This window comes from Paroedura picta, chromosome 4 (assembly GCF_049243985.1).
Source record: "Paroedura picta isolate Pp20150507F chromosome 4, Ppicta_v3.0, whole genome shotgun sequence".
Lineage (NCBI taxonomy): Eukaryota > Metazoa > Chordata > Lepidosauria > Squamata > Gekkonidae > Paroedura > Paroedura picta.
Window position 1 is genome coordinate 136,546,942 of NC_135372.1, and position 22,377 is coordinate 136,569,318.

Below are 22,377 nucleotides of genomic sequence, written 5' to 3' on the forward strand. Positions count from 1 at the left end.
TTTCCTCTTGGATTTATTCCCTCTCTTCTGCTGTCTCCAATCCTCTCCCCCCCCCCATTCAAGAAAAGAAAGAGGCGCCTGCTGCGCTTGCCCCCCCCATTTCTGAGCTTCCCCAATCACATACAGAACACTTTTCTGTTTCAATGGGGAGGGGAGGAATAGAGGAAGACCCAAGTTCAAATCGATCTGAATTCAGCAGGATCCACAACGGAATAAACAAAGTAAGTGCAGATTCAGCCCTGGTAGACTTGTTGTGTTACACTTTCCCATCATCCAACACAAACTAAGAGTGAGTCCTAAAATGCATTTCAGGTTCCCTGTGGTAGCACACTGCAGGGGAATGTGCTGCCTTTCGCGGAAGCACGTCTGCCATTATTGATCCTTTTATTCAGGTTCCCTGAACACAGTTTGGAAATCGCTGAATGGGTGGTTTTAAAGGGCCTCCCTGTGTAAAGGGCCTTCCTCTCTCAGGCTTCCATTGTACACAATGGAGAATCCTGCTTTGACCTCTGAGTGCTCTGCCTGAAGTGAAGGATGGGGGGGAAACAACTTTCCAAACTTTTTTTATACACTGAGGGGTCTGAACTGGATAAGATTGAGACAGAGATCTCGGAGTTATAGGAGAAAGCCCAATGAATAAGTCAGCTCAGTGTGAGGCAGCAGAGAAAAAGGTGATTATTAGGCAAGGGGCTAAAAATGAATATTGTAATGCTTTTCTATAGAAGTAAGGCAGGGACTGTATTGAAATGCTATGTATAGAAAGGATATTGGAGCATCGGGAAATATACAAAGAGGACAACCAAGAAGATGAGGCAGCTGGAGCAGAATTCTGTGTGAAGAAAAGCTGGAGAATCTGGGATTTTTGCAGTAGAAAGTGCCACCAAGTCATAGGTTGTTTTGTTTATTGTTTGATATGTAGACCTCCCCTCTCCAGCAACAGAGCAGATAACAAAATATATACTTTTTATTTATTTTAATTGTTAATTAATTTTTATTACATTTATATACCCCTCTCCCCTGCGACTCAGGGCTGTTTACATTGCAACTTGAGGTGCAGTACAAAGAACCTCATCGTTTTGAAGATATTATAATTGGGAACACATAATACCTCTGAACATACAATAATTGAGAACTCATAATACGTCTGATGGTAGAGTACACAACAATAAAACATTCCACACTCAACATCACATTCAACATTTAGCTGTAACACTCTGATTTCACAGCTATCGGGTGTTTCTGCCCTGTGGCTTGGCACACCATCTGTGAGATGTAGTTGGTGAGAGGGGTATCTGGGCTCTGATAGGTGGGATTGCTTCTTTGGCCTTGTCCGAAGAGTTGGTTCTTATATGCCGCTTTGTTCTACCCGAAGGAGTCTCGAAGCGGCTTACAGTCGCCTTCCCTTTCCTCTCCCCACAACACACACCCTGTGAGGGAGGTGGGGCTGAGAGAGCCCTGAGATTACTGAAGAAGGAGAGTTGGTTCTTATATGCCGCTTTTCTTTACCTGAAGGAGGCTCAAAGCAGATTACAGTCGCCTTCCCTCTCCTCTCCCCAAAAGAGCTCCATTTTGCAGTCCCTGCAGAACTGTGGACTTGAGAAGTGAGTAAATCGTGGAATGCACTGCCAGTGGACATAATGATGACCTCCAGTGCGGAAGGAATTAGACAGATTCATGGAGAGGTGCCTCACTGGTTAATAGCCATAGTGAGTTATGGGAACCTCCATTGAGACAACGTCACTGAAACGTCTCGGCTTCTGTGCCATGTTTGTTGGCCTACTATATATAAAATTGGTTGGTCACTGTATTGTACAGAGTGTTACACTTTGGGGAGGGGTTGTGGTTTTGTGATATAGGATCTGCATGGCCTCCATACTAGGGAGAAAAGTGTGATATGAATGAATGAATGAATGAATGAATGAATGAATGAATGAATGAATGAATGAATGAATGAATGAATGAATGAACACACATACATCATAGCCTAGAGAGGAGATGACTGAGGGGGGATCTGATAACCATCTTCAAGTATTTAAAAGGGTGCCATATGGAGGATGGAGCAGATTTGTTCTTTCTTGTCCCAGAGGGACAGACCGGAACTAATGGGATAAAAGAAATTCCATCAAAACATCCGGAAGAAGTTCCTGACAGAGTGGTTTCTCAGTGGAACAGACTTCCCCAGGAGGTGGTGGGTTCTCTATCTTTGGAAATTTTAAAATAGAGGCTAGATAGCCCTCTGACGGAGAGGCTGATTCTGAGAAGGCTCAAGGGGGTGGCAGGTGACAGTAGATGAGCGATTGGAATGTGAGTGTCCTGCATAGTGCAGCGGGTTGGACTAGATGACCCATCAGGTTCCTTCCAACTCTATTATTCTATGATTCTATGACCACCCTCAGAGCCTCTTGTGGCGCAGAGTGGTAAGGCAGCCACCTGAAAGCTTTGCCCATGAGGTTGGGAGTTCAATCCCAGCAGCCGGCTCAAGGTTGACTCAGCCTTCCATCCTTCCGAGGTCGGTAAAATGAGTACCCAGCTTGCAGGGGGGTAAACGGTAATGACTGGGGAAGGCACTGGCAAACCACCCCATATTGAGTCTGCCATGAAAACACTAGAGGGCGTCACCCCAAGGGTCAGACATGACTCGGTGCTTGCACAGGGGATACCTTTACCTTTACCTTTATGACCACCCTCAAAACTTATCAACACATATGCTTACAAATATTCCTATCTGGGGAAGGGTCATGGCTCAGTGCAGAGCATCTGTTTGACATGCAGAAGGTCCCAGGTTCAGCTCCCGTTATCTCCAGTTAAAAGGACCAGGTAGTGGATGATGTAGAAGACCCTCAACCTGAGACTCTGAAGAGCTGCAGGCATTCTGAGTCCTCAGTACCAACTTTGATGGGCCGATGGTCTGATTCAATATAAGACAACATCATGTGTCCTAGTGCTATTCTCCCACAGCGATCCCCCTCCCCTAGAGAGAGAGAGCAGAGTCTCCCGCACTTTCATTCTGTTCTTGCAGCGTTTCCCCCTGGCACAAATTTCTGTCTTTTCACTGCATTGGTCTTTGCTCTGAAGCCGGGTAATGTTTTCCTCCTGAGATCTTTCTCTGCAGCACATTAAAGGAGGGAGCTGTTATCTCCCCTATTTTCAGTAATACAGAAATTATTAGGTCACACAGGATACCATTGTTTATGCCTCCATCCTGCTTCCAGAGTCTTCAGGGATACTGCTGGCTGCCTTCTGTGCTCCCAGGAGCTGTCTTGATTGAGCTGAGACGGTCCAAAATCTAAGCGGGGAAAGTCGAGGGCTTTATATTAAAAAAAGAAGAAGAGTAGAGTGCTTCAAACTTGGCTTCTTCTTGCATTCTACTATTTTGCTCAAACAATTTTAATTGTAAATTAATTTTTATTACAGTCTTCCTGGGCCAACAAAAGGCAAGAGTAACCCTCTTAAAGGATGCCAGGTGGAACATCAGCATCAAAAATCTAGGAGCAAAGAGCAGATACAATACTGGGTTGTCAGGATTCTGAGAGAAAGCGGTCACACAGAGAGCATGGAAGGCAAAGAGGAGGAGCCGAGGAGTGAGCACATAGAATCCTAGAGTTGGAAGGGGCCAGATGGGTCATCTAGTCCAACCTCCTGCTCCATGCAAGATCAGCCTCCTAATATCTGTCCAGCCACTGCTCACCATCTCCTCACCGTACACATGAAGCTGCCTTTGATTGAATCAGACCGTCATGTCATCCAGCTCAGTATTGTCTGCTCTGACTGGCAGCAGAGCAAAGACCAATGTGGTGAAAAGAAGAAGAGTTGGTCTTTATACCCCTTTTTTCACTACCCCTTTTTCACTACCTGATCTCAAAGCGGCGTACAATTGCCTTCCCTTCTGCTCCCCACAACAGAACTCTCTATCTTCTGAAGTGTTCACTCCTCCTCCCAATTTCTGCATTGCGTCAATAATGTGAGGGGGAGAATCTGAGGGTGAGAAGGTGATCAGGGTGAGAATGTGAGCAGAAGCAGGTATAGTAGGTGCTAGACAAAAGGTGGACTCACCTGGATGGAGGACCAAGGCATCTCCAGAATTCTGTGCCTTGTAGATCTATTAAAGTCGTTGGTCCTCTGGGAGGACTCAACATTGAGATAGACCAAGATGGGTAGCAGTAGAAGAGTGAAAAGTAGAAAAGTAATTTTTAAAAAGTTATATTTACCTGAGCCTACTAAAACCTACCACCTACTGTGTTCAAGCTTATTTGTTGAGCTCCTCACACCTGAACCATGAAGCCCCCTCCCAGTGTGGTGGGATGGTTAAGGCCTTTAGCTCTGAAGAACTGAGTTTGATTCCTCGTTTCTCTATGTGAAGGGTGCGGAGTGACCTTCACAGGATGCCTGTTGTGGAGAGAGGAAGGGGAAAGTGATTGTAAGCCACTCTGAGACTCCTTAGTGCAGGAAAAAAAGTGACATATAAAAGCCAGTGATATATTTCAGCCAGAAAATAACTGGCATAAAAGCCCACATTTTCATCACGAAGAGCATAAACTGAAAGGAAGGGTGCTTTAGAATGAACATGTCGACCTTGGTGTGTTATTGTGATCTAAGGACAGACTCTTTCATAACTTCCTGTTCCATCCAAATCAAGACTGGTCCTCTTATCTCGTTTTCCAGGCGTGGGTGGGCAGACTTAGCTCACCCTTTGAAATCAATGAAAAGTTCTTCACTTGGCTCAATCGTGCACTGTTCCGACTGAAAGAACTCGGAGCTGACATTTTCATCATTGTTAATACAGTTACAAGAGCCCTTTGGCCTGTCGTGTTTACTGAACTCTGAGGAACCTAGGGAAACAGGAAGTCCTCACTCTTGGAATTCTGGGACTGATGGTGGATAATATAGCAGCAGCGATTGAACTGATGCCAGGCCTTTTCGTATACTATGTCATTTCCTGGCAAGGGAGTTGGCACAAAGAAGGTCCTTTCCAGATCACAGTGGTCATGTCAGAGGCCCTATGGGAGGACATGTTGGGCCCCCCTCTCCTGAATCCCAAAGCCAGAAAGCAAGATCAAGGGAAGGCCTTAGCCTCTATGCCCTATTGTTGGTCCTATAGAACAAGGATTGTCAACCTGCGGTTCTCCAGATGTTCATAGATTACAATTCCCATGAGCCCCTGTCAACAAACGCTGGCAGGGGCTCATGGGAATTGTAGTCCATGGAAATCTGGAGGAGCACAGGTTGACTACCCCTGCTATAGAGGAACTGGTTAGTCACTGTATGAAACAGGATGCTAGACTAGATGGACCATTGGTCTACTCCAGCAAGGCTCTTCTGATGTTCTTATGAAGGCCTCATTCTCTATACTCTGTTGTTGGCCCACTAGAGGAATTGGTTGGCGATTGTGTAAGACAAGATGCTGGAATAGAGTCTGATCCAGCAGGGTTCTTCTGATGTTCTGATGAAGGCCTTGGCCATTTGGTCATCGTTTCTGATTATATGTGTTTTCTGTAGGACTTTGGGGGTTGGGAGGGTTTATTTTGTCCTCCAAAACATACTAAACTTCACTTGATACTGCAGTTTACGTCTCAAATCAGGGTTTGGATGAATTTGCTTCATATGATCGCTCCAAACATGAGAATCACTAGGACCTTTTATGCACAGCAGCAGCTTCCCCGTGCTGGTGTTGTGGTGTTGTGCCGTTGCGGTGGGGCACGATTCCCTGCCGTTTCCCGTGTATGCACGTGAGCGGGACATGCTGGGTTGTCCCAGCGGAGCGCGTGCATGCGCTTTATGCTGGGGCCAGGAGGGCTGGATTGCTGCCGGCCGAGGTAAGTGAAGCAACAGGGGTGGTGGAGGTGGGGAGGGGCCAGGCCCCCTCCACACACACTGGTGGGGCCAGGGGGTCTACCCTGCTAGCTCTGTGGGTCCACGGAGCCCGCAGGGGCATTCAGTGTCCCTTAAGGGACACCGCAGGTCAAGGATGGGCAGGCCGACAGGCCTGTTGCTAGCGATTATGGTCAGTGCCAGCCCACCACAGCCCCGGCTTACCCAGGAAGCTATGGAAGATCCTGCGTTTGCTTAATGGGGGCCCTCCGTAGCCCTGGGCCAGGAGGTGTCCGTGCTGGCAGCGGCAGCAAGCGTTATCGGGGATTTTCCCCGAAGTGCGGCTGCCGCCAACGCGGGCACTATGGCCCGTGCCTACTGAGCCTAGGTGAGTCTGGGTGAGTTTGGGAGAGTTACCCTGCTTTGCAGGAGAAAATTAGGAGTAATCTGGTCACAAGTAACTTTAGAAGAGCCGCTGAGTTCAAGATAGAAAGACACAGAGAAAGATGAGAAACAGGATGCAAGATTAGGAAGAAGAACATTCTGGAAACAGGCTGGTTTAAAGGATACCATGATCCTCCTACCACCCCAAGACGTGGAGTGTTGTGACGCATGGAACAAGGCCCATTTAAGTTGATAGGGAATTGTAGGTACGTTCCATGGAGTGGAGATTATAGGAATAGTGGTTAGACTAGGACCAAGGTGTTGTGGGTTCAAATCCTATGAAATTTCCTGACTGGCCTTGGGCCACACATTCTTCCTCAGGCTCACCTACCTCACAGCGTTGTTATAATGCTACAACTGGAAAGGCAGAACCGCGTTTGTCACCTAAAATCCTGAGAGGAAGCACAGGATAAAATGCCCACAGAAAGATATTTTATGCGTTTGGCCGAAGGAACATTCATCATACACTATTCGTTTTCATAATGTATTTGAATACATATTTTATTTCCCCGCTATGTACACAGCACAATGAGATAAAGGGGGGGGGAGGAGAGGGTGATGGTTGAGTCATTTCAGTGTCTTGTGTCTGTGAATTGACAGATCAAATGTAGTGGAAAAATTCAGCAGCAGATAATTTGGTGCTCCTCCCTGAAGCAAATGCATCCTTGAATGCGTATGTCTGGGAGCCCCAGTTAACTGTCCCATGTTCATACTTCATGCTTGTGAAGGATGCAGTGCTGTGTCCATAAGGTTGCCAACCTCCAGACGGGGCCTGGAGATCTCCCAGAATGCCGTCTGATCTCCAGACAGCAGAGGTTGGCTCCCCTGGAGGAAATGGCTGCTTTAGCGGCTGGACTTTCGGGCATTATACCCTGCTGAGATCCTTCTCCTGTCTAAACTCCACCCTCCCTAGGCTCCACCCTTCAAATCTTCTGGAATTTTCCAACTCAGAGCTTCCCATTTCAGCCTTTTCATGCGGTACTTTTGGAATGAGTTCAGTGCTATGTTGGGAGGGGGGGAATCTCAAAGTGATAAAATATTCCATAGGAGTGTTTTCCCCACATTGCTATGTATAGCTCTTTGGAATCACACCCAAGTCTCGGCTTGTCTGAGCTCAAACTGATCGCTATGTCTCATTCAGCCAGTTTGGTGTAGTGGTTAGGAGTGTGGCCTTCTAATCTGGCATGCCGGGTTCGATTCTGCGCTCCCCCACATGCAGCCAGCTGGGAGACCTTGGGCTCGCCACGGCACTGATAAAACTGTTTTGACCCAGCAGTAATATCAGGGCTCTCTCAGCCTCACCCACCCCATAGGGTGTCTGTTGTGGGGAGAGGAAAGGGAAGGTGATTGGAAAGCCGCTTTGAGACTCCTTCATGTTCCTGGCCCTAGGGAAGCACGCTTGGCCTCGACCAGAGCCAGGGCCTTTTCCCTCCTGGCCCCCACCTGGTGGAATGAGCTCCTGGGAGATATGGGGGCCCTGCGGGACCTTTCAACGTTCCACATGGCCTGAAAGATGGAGCTCTTCCGCCAGGTCTACAGTTGAGGCTGCGGCTGCCGTGGTACATCGACTGCTCTCCCCCAGGCTTCTTCTTGAACACCGTTGCCCTCCTTCTCCTCCGCCCCACCCCTTTTAGGAAGGGGGGTAGGAAGGGGATCTTATTATTGCGCCACCATGTTGTGATGGTTTTTAAGTCTTTTAATGGGAGTTTTAATGGGGTTTTAAGACACTGTAACCCGCCACGAGCCATTTGGGAATGGCGGGAAATAAATAAATAAATTAATAAATAATAATAATAATAATAATAATAATAATAATAATAATAATAATAATAATAATAATAATAATAATAATAATAATAATAATAGCAGCATATAAGAACCAACCCTTCTTCTTCAATAATATCAGGGCTCTCTCAGCCTCACCCACCTCGTAGGGTGTCTGTTGTGGGGAGAGGAAAGGGAAGGTGAATGGAAGCCGCTTGGAGACTCCTTCGGGTAGGGAAAAGCGGCATATAAGAACCAACTCTTCTTCGTTGTCAGTAATATCAGGACTCTCTCAGCCTCTTCTTCTTCTAGGTAAAGGTAAAGGTATCCCCTATGCAAGCACCAGGTCATATCTGACCCTTGGGGTGACGCCCTCCAGCGTTTTCATGGCAGACTCAATACGGGATGGTTTGCCAGTGCCTTCCCCAGTCATTACCGTTTACCCCCCAGCAAGCTGGGTACTCATTTTACCAACCTCGGAAGGATGGAAGGCTGAGTCAACCTTGAGCCGGCTGCTGGGATTGAACTCCCAGCCTTATGGGCAGAGCTTTCAGACGGCTGCCTTACCACTCTGCGCCACAAGAGGCTCTGAGTCTATATCTCGGCCATTGTTGTATAGTGAGTTGCAGCATCAAGACTTGGACTGGAGACACCTAGGTTCACATCCCCCCGTTGTCTTGACAGTTCACTGGGTGACCTTTTGAGTAGTCACACCATTTCAGCCTAGGCATGGTTTTTGTGGGAATGAAGCATGGTGGTGCCCCTGTGTCCACTGTTCCAAGCTCCTTGGAAGAAGGGAATGATGTCAAAGAGACAGATAAGGGAGCAGAGACTTGAATTTAAATACAGAATGAGGCAGACGTCTAAAGGCAATTGAGCATTCAGTGAAGGCTCTGTGGGATTGAAGGAAATGATGGGGGAGGTCTCATTGTTAATAGAGCAGAATTCAACAGAGCAAACCCCCAGCTTGTGAGTTTCCTGACTAGCACAATGAGGGTGGAGGGGAAATGGTCGAGTCATTTTAGTGTCTTGTCTGCGAATTGACGGATCAAATGTAGTGGAAAAATTCAGCAGCAGATAATTTGGTGTTCTTCCCTGAAGCAAAGGCATCCTTGAACGCCTGTGTCTGGGAGTCCCAGTTAGCCTTGGACCCTGGCAGCTGTCCTATTTCAGAGTATGGTGGCACCAGCCCAGGCTAGCCAAGTCCTGTTTGATTTCAGAAGCTAAGCAGGGTTGAGCCTGGTTAGTCTTTGGATGAGAGACCACCAGGGAAGTCCAGGGTTGCTACACAGAGTTAGGCAATGGCAAATCAAATCTGAACATCCTTTGTTTTGAAAAGGTTGCCATAAGGTAGGGGTAGTCAACAGATGTTCGTGGACTACAATTCCCATGAGCCCCTGCTGGCAGGGGCTCATGGGAATTGTAGTCCATGGACATCTAGGGGCTTATGGGAATTGTAGTCCACAGACATCTGGAGGACCACAGGTTGACTACCCCTGCCATAAGGTAGCTGTGACTCCACAGTACCATTCACCACCACCACCACTGTTTGTGAGTCTGTGGCACAGTTGACAAATGTGCGGCCCTGTGATGCATCCCTTGTTCAAAATTAAGGAATTGAGAGCCAGACCACCAAATTAGGGTTCTTTGCCCAGCCCCGTTAACCACACTGAGAGAAAAACCTTTTTAATATTTTTACTGCAGAAGAACTATAGACACAGGGAAGTTCCCAAATCTGCACAGAGAACAATAGAATTACATAGAAGAAGAAGAGTTAGTTCTTATATGCCACTTTTCTCTACCCAAAGGAGTCTCAAAGCAGCTTACATTTGCCTTCCCTTTCCTCTCCCCACAACAGACACTCTGTGAGGGAGGTGGGGATGAGAGAGCCCTGATATTACTGAAGAAGAAGAAGAAGAAGAAGAAGAAGAAGAAGAAGAAGAAGAAGAAGAAGAAGAAGAAGAAGAAGAAGAAGAAGAAGAAGAAGAAGAAGAAGGTGGTCGTGGTCGTGGTCGTGGTGGTAGAGAAACCGGCTTGCCAGATGAGAAGTCTGCACTTATAACCTCAACTCCAAACTGGCTCTCATAGTGTTAAATGCCCTGTTCTTGGAGGTTGGGAAAGATGATGCCCTTGCAAGATGAGCCAATAGTCAGGGGTCTCTATCTCCCTACTCCACCTCCCGGGAACACCCTACAGCCATTATACCCACTGTCCAGGAACTACTGATAGGTCCAAAAGCTGTTCGCATGCTTCCTCCTCCCCCAACTCCAATTGTTTACATAAACAGTAGTGACACACCCTTCTTCCATTTCTCTAGCCTCTAGAAGGACTATCTCAGCTATAAAATAAATTTGTGATCTTGTGACAAAGCTTATCAAAAGCTGCATTCCAGAAACGAACAGGCCATTTTCTCTCCCTGGTAAGAACCAAAGACTGGAACCAGGACAGACCAGGATGTAGAATTACAGTCAATCCCTAATCGCTGTACGATCAATCAGAAGGTTGCAATCATTTTCTTTACCACCAGGCCATCAGAATGAAGAAAATCCAGGTGGTTCTCCCCCAAAAAACTTTTAATTAGAGGAGAGAAGCTGTCCTGTATCAGCAAGCTCTAAGCATTAGGGATGAAGGACGACATCTTGAAAATTAAGGGGTGAAGGAGAGCTCTGATGACCGGGAATGTGGCCATCAAAACTAACTAAGGGGATGTCCTTAAAAGGCAGCTCTTGGTAGGTGGTTCCCCCCCCCCCCCAATTAAAGAAGTTGCAGCTGTTCTGCATACAGGAGTGTTCCAAACGTTCAAATGCTATGTTGCAAGCATTAGCCAATCTGGATAAACAAGCGGCTTCACTGGGAATGTTCTTAATTAAGGCTGGCATGGTCAGGCTTCCTGCTGTTGGCCAACTCTTGGCGTCCCCCCTTTCTTTTGAACCAAAGGCGAGTGCCATATTTCATGTCGAAGCAGTCAAAGTGGTCTTCAGTCGCTAAATAAGAGTCTCCCTCCCTGGCCTCAGCAAACGGTGGCAAAAGAAAATGGAAGAATTACCATTTGTGAGGAACATGTCTTTGATGGAACATATGCCACCTGTTTCCTCTTCCAATTATGAAGCGACTCTTTGGTGGAAGGAGAGGCAGACTGGTATCCATAAGGACACTCAAGATCGGGGCGGGGAGGCAACTGTGGCTCTCCAGATGCCCATAGACTACAATTACCATGAGACCCTTCATACTGCCCAGAGGCTCATGGAAATTGTAGTCCATCGACATCTGGAAAGCTATAGTTTGGATGTCCTGATCTAGATGTAGAGAGCTGTGACCTGGATGGCTCAGACTAGCCCAGTCTAAACAGAAGCATGGCATTATACCCTCCTGAGGTCCCTCCCTTCCCTAAACCACACCATCCACCCACACACACAAACACAGATTTCCTAAACTGGCCACCCTGAGATGCAATTGCCAGTGGTTTGGCAGCTGCAGGTTGGAAAATTTCTCATGATTAGTAGAAGAGATGAGGGTTTTTTTGTACCTCATGTTTTACTATCCATCAGAGTCTCAAAGTGGCTTACATTCGCCTTCCCTTTCCTCTCCCCACAACAGACTACCTGTGAGGGAGGTGGGGCTGAGAGAGCTCTGAGAGAATGATGACTGGGCCAGGGTCCCCCAGCTGGCTGCGTGTGGGGGAGGAATGGGGAACCAAGCCTGGTTCTCTAGACTAGAGGCCACCACCCTTAACTGCTACACCATGTTGACTTTTAGGGAGTGTCACCTTGGGGAAATGGAGCTTGGGAAGGGGCGGGTGTTTAACAAGGGTTTGATGTCATGCAGTCTACCCAAGGAAGTTGTTGGTTCTTCCATAGAAACTGATCTCTTGAATCTCAAAATCAGTTGTAACCCTGGGAGAATTTAAGCATGCCAACCTCCAGGGAATCCCCCAGAATTACAGGGAATCCCCCAGAATTACAGCACATCTCCAGACTACAGAGATCAATTCCCTCAGAGAAAATAGATACATTGAAGGGTGGGCTGTATGGCATTATAGCCCACAGGGGTCTTTGTCCTCTCCAGGCATTTCTCATTCCTGGATATCCTGCCCCATCCTGCAGTGGTGCCCCAGAGACCAGCAGGCCCCATCTGGGAGCTAGCAGCTCTCCTAGAATCATAGAATCATCCCATTGGTTCTGGTACGTCCCTCCGGGGCAAGAGAGAACAACTCTGCTCCATCCTCTATGACAGCCCTTCAAGTACTGGAAGATGGCTTTCGTATCACCTCTTAGTCGTCTCCTCTCCAGGCTAAACAGACCAAGCTCCCCCAACCTTTCCTCATACATCTTGGTCTCCTGACTGAGGATTCCTTTGGGTCATGACGAGGATGGAGGAAGAGATGGGCGGCAGACACAGATCAGTAGCTGCATTGGCTCCAGAACGGAGACCAAATCAGATTCAAGGTGCTGGTATTAACCTTTAAAGCTCTAAACAGTCTGGGACCACCATACCTACAGAACCACCTTTTCCCTCATAACCACCCCCACCCCCCACTCAAAGAGTACTATGGTCTTCAGAGCAACATCTGCTGAGGATCCCTGGCCCAAAAGAGGTGAAGTTGACCTCGACCAGGGCCTTTTCAGCCCTGGCCGCAGCCTGGGGGTATGCGCTCCCAAGAGAGATCAGGGCCTTCAGGGATCTAAATCAGTTCTTCAGGGCCTGTAAGACACAGCTGTTCCACCAGACTTAGGTTTGAGGCCTAAAATAAAATATCCACCAATGAAGACTGGTCTCACCACTGGAGGAAGGTGGGAAGATCAGCTCCTTACAATTATAAAGGTAAAGGTATCCCTTGTGCAAGCACCGGGTCATGTCTGACCCTTGGGGTGACGCCCTCCAGCGTTTTCATGGCAGACTCAATACGGGGTGGTTTGCCAGTGCCTTCCCCAGTCATTACCGTTTACCCCCCAGCAAGCTGGGTACTCATTTTTCCGACCTCGGAAGGATGGAAGGCTGAGTCAACCTTGAGCCGGCTGCTGGGATCGAACTCCCAGCCTCATGGGCAGAGCTTTCAGACTGCATGTCTGCTGCCTTAACCACTCTGCGCCACAAGAGGCTCTTGTATAATGTTACAATTATAACAATAGGGAAATTATAAAGTTTTGACATTTTTACCTTTGTATGTTTTTAAATATTGTTATCCACCCTGAGCAATGCAGAAAGGTTGGATATATCTTTTAAAGAAAATATTATTATCATTATATCATCATTATTATTATATATATATTATTATTATATCATGATTATTATCTTATATTGAAAAAAAATATCCTTGGGAGAGGGAAGGAACGAAGACTCTGTTATAATTCCCCTCTATGATCCTTCTATGTACAGATACTATGGTCTTGATCCAGCCCCAGGCATTTATGATTATTATTTCGAAGAAGAAAAAAGGCATATCCTCCATTAAGATTCTCAGAAGCTCAGATCTGATAGTGCCGTGGAAGTGTTTTCACAAATGTAAGCAAAGCCTCAAGATTAAAAGAAAACCTATAATAAATCTATGCCAGTCTGTGTGTTGCAGCTAAATACTAAATCCAGAATTGCAGCAATCATGGATTAAAAGCTGAAAGTATGTTATCCTTGCCTTTAAGGCTCCCTTTAAGTGCTGGTTGACAAAACGAATCCTGAAAACTTTCTTCCACCGTCCCTGGGTTTTGCATCCCCTCCGCTGCATTTCATCTCTGGCAATTTGGAGCTTGTTTGCCTTCCATTTGCTGACATTTCATGTCGCTTATTCAAAAACTCGCCGAAAGTTGAGAGGGTCACGGAAGCTTTCTCTGAATTTCTTCTATGGTTGTTTTCTCTGGTGGAGCAAACATGCCTTTTATTGTCCTGGACAGACAATTGGGCGGGGATGCAGAGATCATGCTGTGAATAAAGCCAACCGAGGGATAATTTGGTGTATTGACTGATCAGCTTGCCTGGGAAGAGCAAGAATCGTTCAAGCCAGTGTGGAGAATAGAGGGGGGAAATATCCGATAGCCAATTAAAAGAGCACCCATAGAAAGAAAGAAGAAACAGCCGTTGTGGTGTATTGGTTAGGAGTGGTGGACTAATATCTGGGGGAATCCGGGTTCGAATTCCTACATTCTCCGCCAGACTTACCTCACAGACCTGTTGTGAGGAGAAAATGGAGGAGGAGGAGAAACACGGGGTACAAATTAATTAAATAAACAAAATAAGGAATAATAATAATAATAGTTTTTTATTTACTTATTTATTTATTTATTTATAAATTTATAAATAAATATAAATTTATTTATAAATAAAGTTTATTTATTTATCATACTTATATACCGCCCTCCCCGGAGGCTCAGGCCTAAAATAAACTTATTTATTTGTTTTCTGTACTGCCCCTCCCCACAAGAAGAAGAGTTGGTTCTTATATGCCGCTTTTCTCTACCCGAAGAAGTGTCAAAGCGGCTTAGTGTCACTTTCCTTTTCCTCTCCCCACAACAGACACCCTGTGAGGGAGGTGGGACAGAGAGCCCTGATATTACTGAAGAAGAAGAAGAGTTGGTTCTTATATGCTGCTTTTCTCTACCCGAAGGAGGCTCAAAGCGGCTTACAATCGCCTTGCCCTTCCTCTCCCCACAACAGACACCCTGTGAGGTGGGTGAGGATGAGAGAGCCCTGATATTACTGAAGAAGAAGAAGAGTTGGTTCTTATATGCTGCTTTTCTCTACCCGAAGGAGGCTCAAAGCGGCTTACAATCGCCTTGCCCTTCCTCTCCCCACAACAGACACCCTGTGAGGTGGGTGAGGATGAGAGAGCCCTGATATTACTGAAGAAGAAGAAGAGTTGGTTCTTATATGCCGCTTTTCTCTACCAGAAGGAGTCTCAAAGCAGCTTATATTCGCCTTCCCTTTCCTCTCCCCACAACAGACACCCTGTGAGGTGGGTGAGGCTGAGAGAGCCCTGGTATTCCTGCTCAGTCAGAACACCTTTATCAGTGCTGTGGTGAGCCCAAGGTCACCCCGCTGGCTGCATGTGGGGGAGCGCATAAATGTCACGTGTCTTTAGGGCCAGAGATTACTAACAAATTGGTGTTAGCAGAATGCAATGCTCTCCAGGGGATACATTTGGAGAGGCAGTCCGTCAGGTAGGTTTTTATACTCCCCTTTTCTCTACCTGAAGGAGTCTCAAAGCAGCTTATTATTGGATTCCCTTCCTCTCCCTACAACAGACACCTTGTGAGGTAGGTGGGGCTGGAAGAATTCTGCAAAAACTGACTGGGCCAAGGTGTCTCTGTCCAGCTGGCTTCATGTCAAAGAGCAGGGAATCAAGCCCTGTTCTCCAGTTTAGAGTCTGCCCCTCTTCTGCACTACACCAGTGAAGTGGGGCAGCCCCAAAATGCCCCACAAAATGCTGTTGGAGTAGTTCAATGTTTTCCCACTAAGTCTGTGGGGGAAAAGGGAAAATCAAATTCTGAATATAGGTATGGAGAAGGCAGCAAAACACCTGTGGGTACATTAAACATACAGCAGGAGAAAGATGGGGAATATATTGATGAGGTGAGCCCACAACGGCTTACATCTTTCGCGTCTCCATTTTATGTACACAACCACCCCGTGAGGTAGGTTAGGCTGAAAGTGTGAGAGTGGCCAAAGGTCATCCAACAACCGATACCAGCTCCTCTCTCTCTCTCTCTCTCTCTCTCTCGCTGTGTATTTGGAAATAATTTAATTTGACTCAGCATCAAAATACTTGGTGTTGTGGTTAAGAGCAGCGGCCTATAATCTGGAGAGCTGGGTTTGATTCCCCACTCCCCCACATGCAGCCAGCTGGGTGACCTTGGACCGGTCACAGTCCTGATAGAACTGTTCTCACAGAACTGTCCGGTTGTTCTCTCAGCCTCCCCTACCTCACAGGGTGTCTGTCGTGGGGAGAGAAAGGGAAGGCAATTCTAAGCCACCTCGAGACTCCTTTAAATAGTGAAAAGTGGGGTATTAAAACCATCTTGTTTTCTTCTTCTTCTTTCCATTTGTAAGGTGCATTTGCACTCTTGATAGCCCCTGCACCAGATTAGCCCATCTGAATTCCCAGCCATTTCCCATGCACCTCCAGTTGCAGGAACTCGAGTGAAGTTTGAACACGGGAACTGAGAACCCCTGACGCTTTCCCACACGCATGGCGCCAAGACTGGCAGTCTTCAAGCAAAGGTTGGATACACACTTTTCTTGGATGCTTTAGGATGCTTAGGGCTGATCCTGCGTTGAGCAGGGGGATGGACTAGATGGCCTGTGTGGCCCCTTCCAACTCTATGATTCTATGATTCTATGATTCTAGATGGCCTGTGTGGCCCCTTCCAACTCTATGATTCTATGATTCTATGGCCTGTATGGCCCCTTCCAACTCTATGATTCTATGATTCTATGATTCTATGGCCTGTGTGGCCCCTTCCAACTCTATGATTCTATGATTCTATGGCCTGTATGGCCCCTTCCAACTCTATGATTCTATGATTCTATGATTCTATGGCCTGTATGGCCCCTTCCAACTCTATGATTCTGTGATTCTATGATTCTAAGTGCATCTTGGAAGCTGCCCCCATTTCTACAGACTAATTTCCACCCCTGTGCGCGTGTGCGAGCAACTCTGCTCATGTGGTTAATCCCTTTGAACTCGGAGGAGCTCTCCACATGCCGAAGCGATTTGCATGATCACTGCTTGAGAGCTGGAATTAGTCCCTGCCATCTGTATTTACAATATTCGGCTAATCCGGCCTTTCAGATGCCACACATCGTCCCCTTTGCCTAGCACTGTTATTGATCAAGAGGGAGAGATTCAGTTTGACAGAGGTTTGGGAGGGGGGGGGGAGGCTCTGGAGTTGTCCACGGAGCAGTCACATTATCCTCTCCCTTGACATATGGTAATGCAGCGCTTAATGCTTGCCCCTGCCGTTCCAGAAGGGCGTCAAGCTGTACAGTTAGCTGACACTGGAAAATTTTCTAAATAAAAATATTAAGATCTAAAATGATTTTCTGGTGCCGTTTCTGGACGCGCACGTTCTGTTTTGACGGCTGTTGCGGAATGGAAGAGAGGGCTCGGGAGTTTGGTTGAACACCCTTCTCGCTCGGCATTAATGCGCTGGATTTTTCTCGCTGTCTCTGCGCAACCTCCTTTGGAAGCAATTTTAATTTCAGCAACTAAGTTGGTAATATTTTATGCCCTGACCCCGACCCTGGTGGAACGATCTTCCGAATGAGAACGGACCCCTGTGGGATCTTTAATGGTTCCGCAGGGCTTTTAAACAGCTGTTCCACTGGGCCTATAGATGAGGCTCAACGTAACATCTGAATTATATGAGCCTCCCCCCCAAAGCCAGCATAGTGTAGTGGTTAAGAGCACCAGCTTTCTAATCTGGTGAGCAGAGTATGATTTCGCTCTCCCCCACATGCAGCCAGCTGGGTGACCTTTGACTCATCACTGCTCTGATAGTGCTGTTGTCATAGAGCAGGTCTGTCAGAGCCCTCTCACCCTCACCTACCTCACCCAGCCTGGCCCTTGAGAGATGTGGTGGGATGGAAAGGAGGCAGCATCCCCAATAGTTTTGTCTGTCCAGCCTGTCCTTTGGGAGCTTCCCTGCCTGGTCTGACCATTAGGAGATATGGGGGGGGGAGGCATCTCACTCTCTCATGGCCTTCCCTACCCAGCATGGCCCAGCTTTTGGGAGATGTGCAGTGGGTGGGAAGGAGGCACTCCCTCACACAGCCTTCCCTACCGAGCCTGCTCTTTGGGAGACGGGAGACTGGTCAGGAGACAGCCCTCCCCCCCCCATGGCCTTCCCTAAGCAGCTTGTCCTTTGGGAAATGTGGGGGGGGGCGTGAAGGTGGCAGCCCACCCCTCCACAGCCTGCCCAGCCTGGCCTTTGGAAGGACAGAGTGGCTTTCTGCTCATCTGTCTGGTCTTTGGTGGCCTTGTTGAAGTCATACACCGTGGTGAAGGAATGGGAGGGAAGAGCTGCATCTGCTGCACTCCCCCACATTGGCTCCTCCCATTTACTCCCTCCCTACAGATTTTGTTCTCAGAACTCCGCCAGCAGAAAATGACTAAAGGAAAGCAGTCCCATGCCAAGGGGTTCAGATGTTCAAGCAGGAGAGGACTGTCCAATGCCACAGAGTCTACCCAGAAACAGAAATAAATATTATTTTGTAACGCAAATGATTTCCCGCAATTGGATCAAGCAATTATGCCCTGGCTATTTGACTTTCGAGCATGCACGCCAAAATGAAAAGATGTACTTGGGAGTAGAATCCGCCTGCATGCGAAATCTCTCATTTGACTAATCGGGAGACGGGTTAGCAAAATGGTGTTTGAGAACATTCTGCCCGACAGATTCTTTAAACATATCTCTTCGTTAGGGATCTCAATGAGCATAAAAATATTTCCACTATATTTAATGAGCCAGAGTCAACAGGCTTAAATAGACTCTTAAGTGTTTGAACTGAAGGGATTCGAGTGCGTTTGCATTGTTTGATTTTCATTAAACACGGAACGAGCGAGGACCATCCCGGCCGCGGTTATTTTCAATTTAGCCCCTGTAATGGCCACGAACACTGAGAGCCAGGTAATAAAGGACATTTTATAGCATTATGACTCTGTTCTTATTACCATTAATAATTACAGTGTGTTTTTTTTAAAGAAAAAAAAACACAAAATGAACTCTTAAAAGGTCATAGTAAGCACTAACTTTAATAGGTGCAGTTCGTTGGAAGCGGAGGGGAAAATCCGGCTGCTACCTTCATGCACAGGGCCCCTCAGGAGGACAAAAAGACTAAGCCAATGTGTCTGTTAGGCCAGCTGGGTGACCTTGGGCTCATCACAGTCCTGTTAGAGCTGTTCTCACAGAGCAGTCCTGTCAGAGCTCTCTCAGCCTCACCTCCCTCACAGGGGGCCTGTTGTGGAAAGAGAAAAGGAAGGCGATTGGAAGCCGCTTTGACACTCCTTCAGGCTGTGAAAAGTGAGGTACAAAAAACTGTTGTTGTTGTTGTTCTTGTTATTCTAATAATAGAGTAACCAGCTTTCAGGTGGGGCCTGGAGTGCTCTTCTAACTACAGCTGTTCTCCATAATAAAGATATGAGCTCTGATTTGGAAAATACCTGGAGGTTTTCAGTGGCTGGGGTTAGGGGTGGGGTAGGGGTGGGGAAAAGAGGGTGTGAAGAGATGAGATACCTCAGCAAGGCATGGTGCCATACAGTCCAATCCCAAAAGCAGCCCTTTTCTACAGGGGAGCTATTTTTGGTTGTCCGGAGATCAATGGTAACGCCAGGAGATCTCAAGGTTCCACCTGGTGGTTGGCAACCCAAACTGTATAGCCTGCTTAAAGGTGGCTGGCATGTCAATGTTATGTTGCCTTCTGCATTGCCTTCCCTAGGCCCCGCTCTCTCTAGACACCTCCCCATACACTTCCCCATACAGCTGCCATCCTCCAGGTGGTGGCTGGAGATCTAGAATTGCAGTCTATCTTCCAGATTTGCAGCCTTGGAGGGTGGACTCTATGGAATACTATAGAGTTTAGAAGAAACAGTGCTAGAAATGACATCACATCCCCTCTGCATTCCCTCCCCTTTCCAATGCCACCCTCCCCAGGCATGGCCATCAAATCTCCTGGAATTTTCCAAGACAGAGTTGACAACCCTAAGAGGTAAGACTAGGGTTGTGCGGGGTGGCGTCCGAATAGGCCATTCCAGCACCATGCTGTGGGGGGAGGTGCGGGAGCCGGTGTGTAACTTGGCGCACATGTGCAGGCACGACTAAAATGATTACGTGGTGGAACACTTTCTATGAAGAAAGATTAAAGAGGTTAGGACTCTTTAGCTTAGAGAAGTGATGACCAAGGGGTGCCATGCTTTTTTACCATTTAGAAACTCCTGAAACATTCTTCAGGCTTTGAGAAACCCCAGAAACGGCAGATGATGCAGAATATGGTTGGGTAGCAGAGCTGTGGACACGCCCACCCAAGGCCCCTCCCCTTCCCACCCCCTCCAGGCCCATCATTGGTCATTTGGTGGGGAAAGGTCCACATGGCCGTATATGGTCATGTCACCTGATAAATGTTTAACAGTGTTAAAAATCTATTAAAACTTCATTAACTCCCACCCATTTGGGAAACCCTTCCAGAGCTGTCAAGAAACCCCCGGTTTTCATGAAACCCTGGTTAAGAAAGCCTGGGCTAATCTATAGCAGAGTTTTGCCTCGTCCTAGAAGTGTGATACTGGATGCAGTAAACAAATTTCCCAAGAAGTATATTGCAAAAAAAGAAAAGGGGGGGGGGGAGAGATGGTAAACTTACATTTATTCAAGTAGATGCAGTTCACATTCGGGCTGCCGTCGAAGGAAGAGAAAGTAACCTAACAGAAAGAGTCGTTTTCCCTCTCGCAAATGGCCTGCCTGTTTGGCAGGAACCCAAAGGTTAAGCTGCAAGTACAATATTAAAAAAAAATCTTTACAAATATTTATTAAACAAAGTGCACTGATTCAATATGACCATGGGAATACGAGGCCATTGTCTCCGCAGGAGAGACCTATAGAGATGTATGTCTCCATGGAAGGCCATGTGAAGGGAGGGAGAGGAGTTATAGAATCATAGAATCATAGAGTTGGAAGGGGCCATACAGGCCATCTAGTCCAACCCTCTGCTCAACGCAGGATCAACCCTAACCATCCTAAAGAGTTAGGGAGGAGGGGTCAGAGGACGGCTCCCAGGTTAAGACAAAGAGAGGCCTCCCATTCAAGAAGACAAACCCTACATCACATTTAGAGTGATGTAGTGTCGTCGTCCCCCAGTGGCCAGGCATGCTGGGTGTCTCTCTCCTACAAGGAGAGCAGGTTTGTTGGAAGGCTTCTTTCTTCTTCTTTTAATAACGCCCTCCTCTCTTTGTGCCTTGTGCACGCACAGCACATCATTATCAGGGCGTTCTGACTTCCTGCGAAGAGCAGCTGGCATCTCGATGCACAAGTTTAAATGTGCCTTATTATCCGGCACCTTCCAATTTATCTTCCCCGTATTTCCCCCCCCCAACTCCCCACTTTCATAAAATGGTCAGGTTCAAAGAGAGCATTTGTTTGTCGGTGTGACACCTGTCAGCTAGTTTTCAGATAGCGAGGGGGGGGGGGAGAAGGTTATTTCTTCTCTTGTGCCTCATGGGTTTCCTCCCCCCCCCCCTTTTCAGAAATAGCCCTGCTGCTGGAGGGAAAAAACCTTTCAGATGGCTGCTCGGGGGGGGGGGGGGGAGAGGAGGGAAGCAAAAAGATTCCAAGGCTGCCACAGCTCCGTGTGAACCTGCTGTTTTATTCCCTTGTGGAAGCTTGAAATGAGAACGGCAGCTTCCGTGCAGGAAAACTTGTGAGGTTGGAGGTAGGGGTGAGCGCTTCGGGGCGGTTCGGTGCTGGCCGCCTCGGGCTTCTGTGATTGTCGAGGCGGCCGAACCGCACCGAAGCGTTCACCCCTAGTTGGAAGGAAAGGCTGGATTTTGTACTGTATTTAAGACGACTCGTATCCATTTATTAATAGCATGTCTTCAGGTATTGTCAGCTCTGAATGCATCTTCAATCAATCCATTTCATAGAAGAGAACAAGAAAATCGTTTGTTCTCTGGACATGATACCCACTGTGGCCTAAACATTGAGAACAAGTGTAGGGGTTAAGAGTGTCAGACTAATATCTGGGAGACCTGGGTTCGAATTCCCACTTGTGCCGGATAATGCAAAATTATTAGGAAGGAAAAAGAAGAGCTGAGATTTTATTCCCCATTTTTTACTACCCAAAGGATTCCCAAGGCTTGGTGTAGCAGTTAAGAGTGGCAGCCTCTGATCTGGAGAATCAGGATTGATTCTCCCACTCGTCTACACGCAGCTAGTTGGGTGACCTTGGACCAGTCACAGTTCTCTTAGAACTGTTCTTGCACAGCATTTCTCTTAGAGCTCTCTCACCTACCTCCCAGGGTAGAAAAGGGAAGGTTGTTGGGGGCGGAAAAGGAAACGTGGCTATAAGCTGCTTTGAGACTCCTTCGGGTAGTGAAAAGTGGGGTATAAAAACCAACTCTTCTTCTGTTCCTGCTGGGACTTGGTGTAGGTTACATTGCTGGAGAGCTGGGAACTCATGTAGCTTCCATCAATTTCTGTTCTGTGATTCCTGGAGTAAAATCCATGAGTGCATAGTTTGGCCTTTGGTTGGTGGGACTGCCTTTTGTGCACAGGGTGAGTGTGCTGCTTGCGTGAAGGAAGCAATGCTTGCATATGATTTGGAGTGGGAGGGTGTCATGCAGCATAATAAAGGATTCCATTGGCACATGAATGACTGAGAGCATTT

The 22,377-nt window shown here is 47.3% G+C and overlaps 1 protein-coding gene across 5 annotated transcripts in view; it reads left to right on the plus strand.

Moving 5' to 3' along the window:
* Positions 1-22,377, plus strand: part of CDH4 (cadherin 4) — a 911,643-nt gene that overhangs the window by 665,432 nt on the left and 223,834 nt on the right. The gene's annotated exons all lie outside the window — the stretch shown is intronic.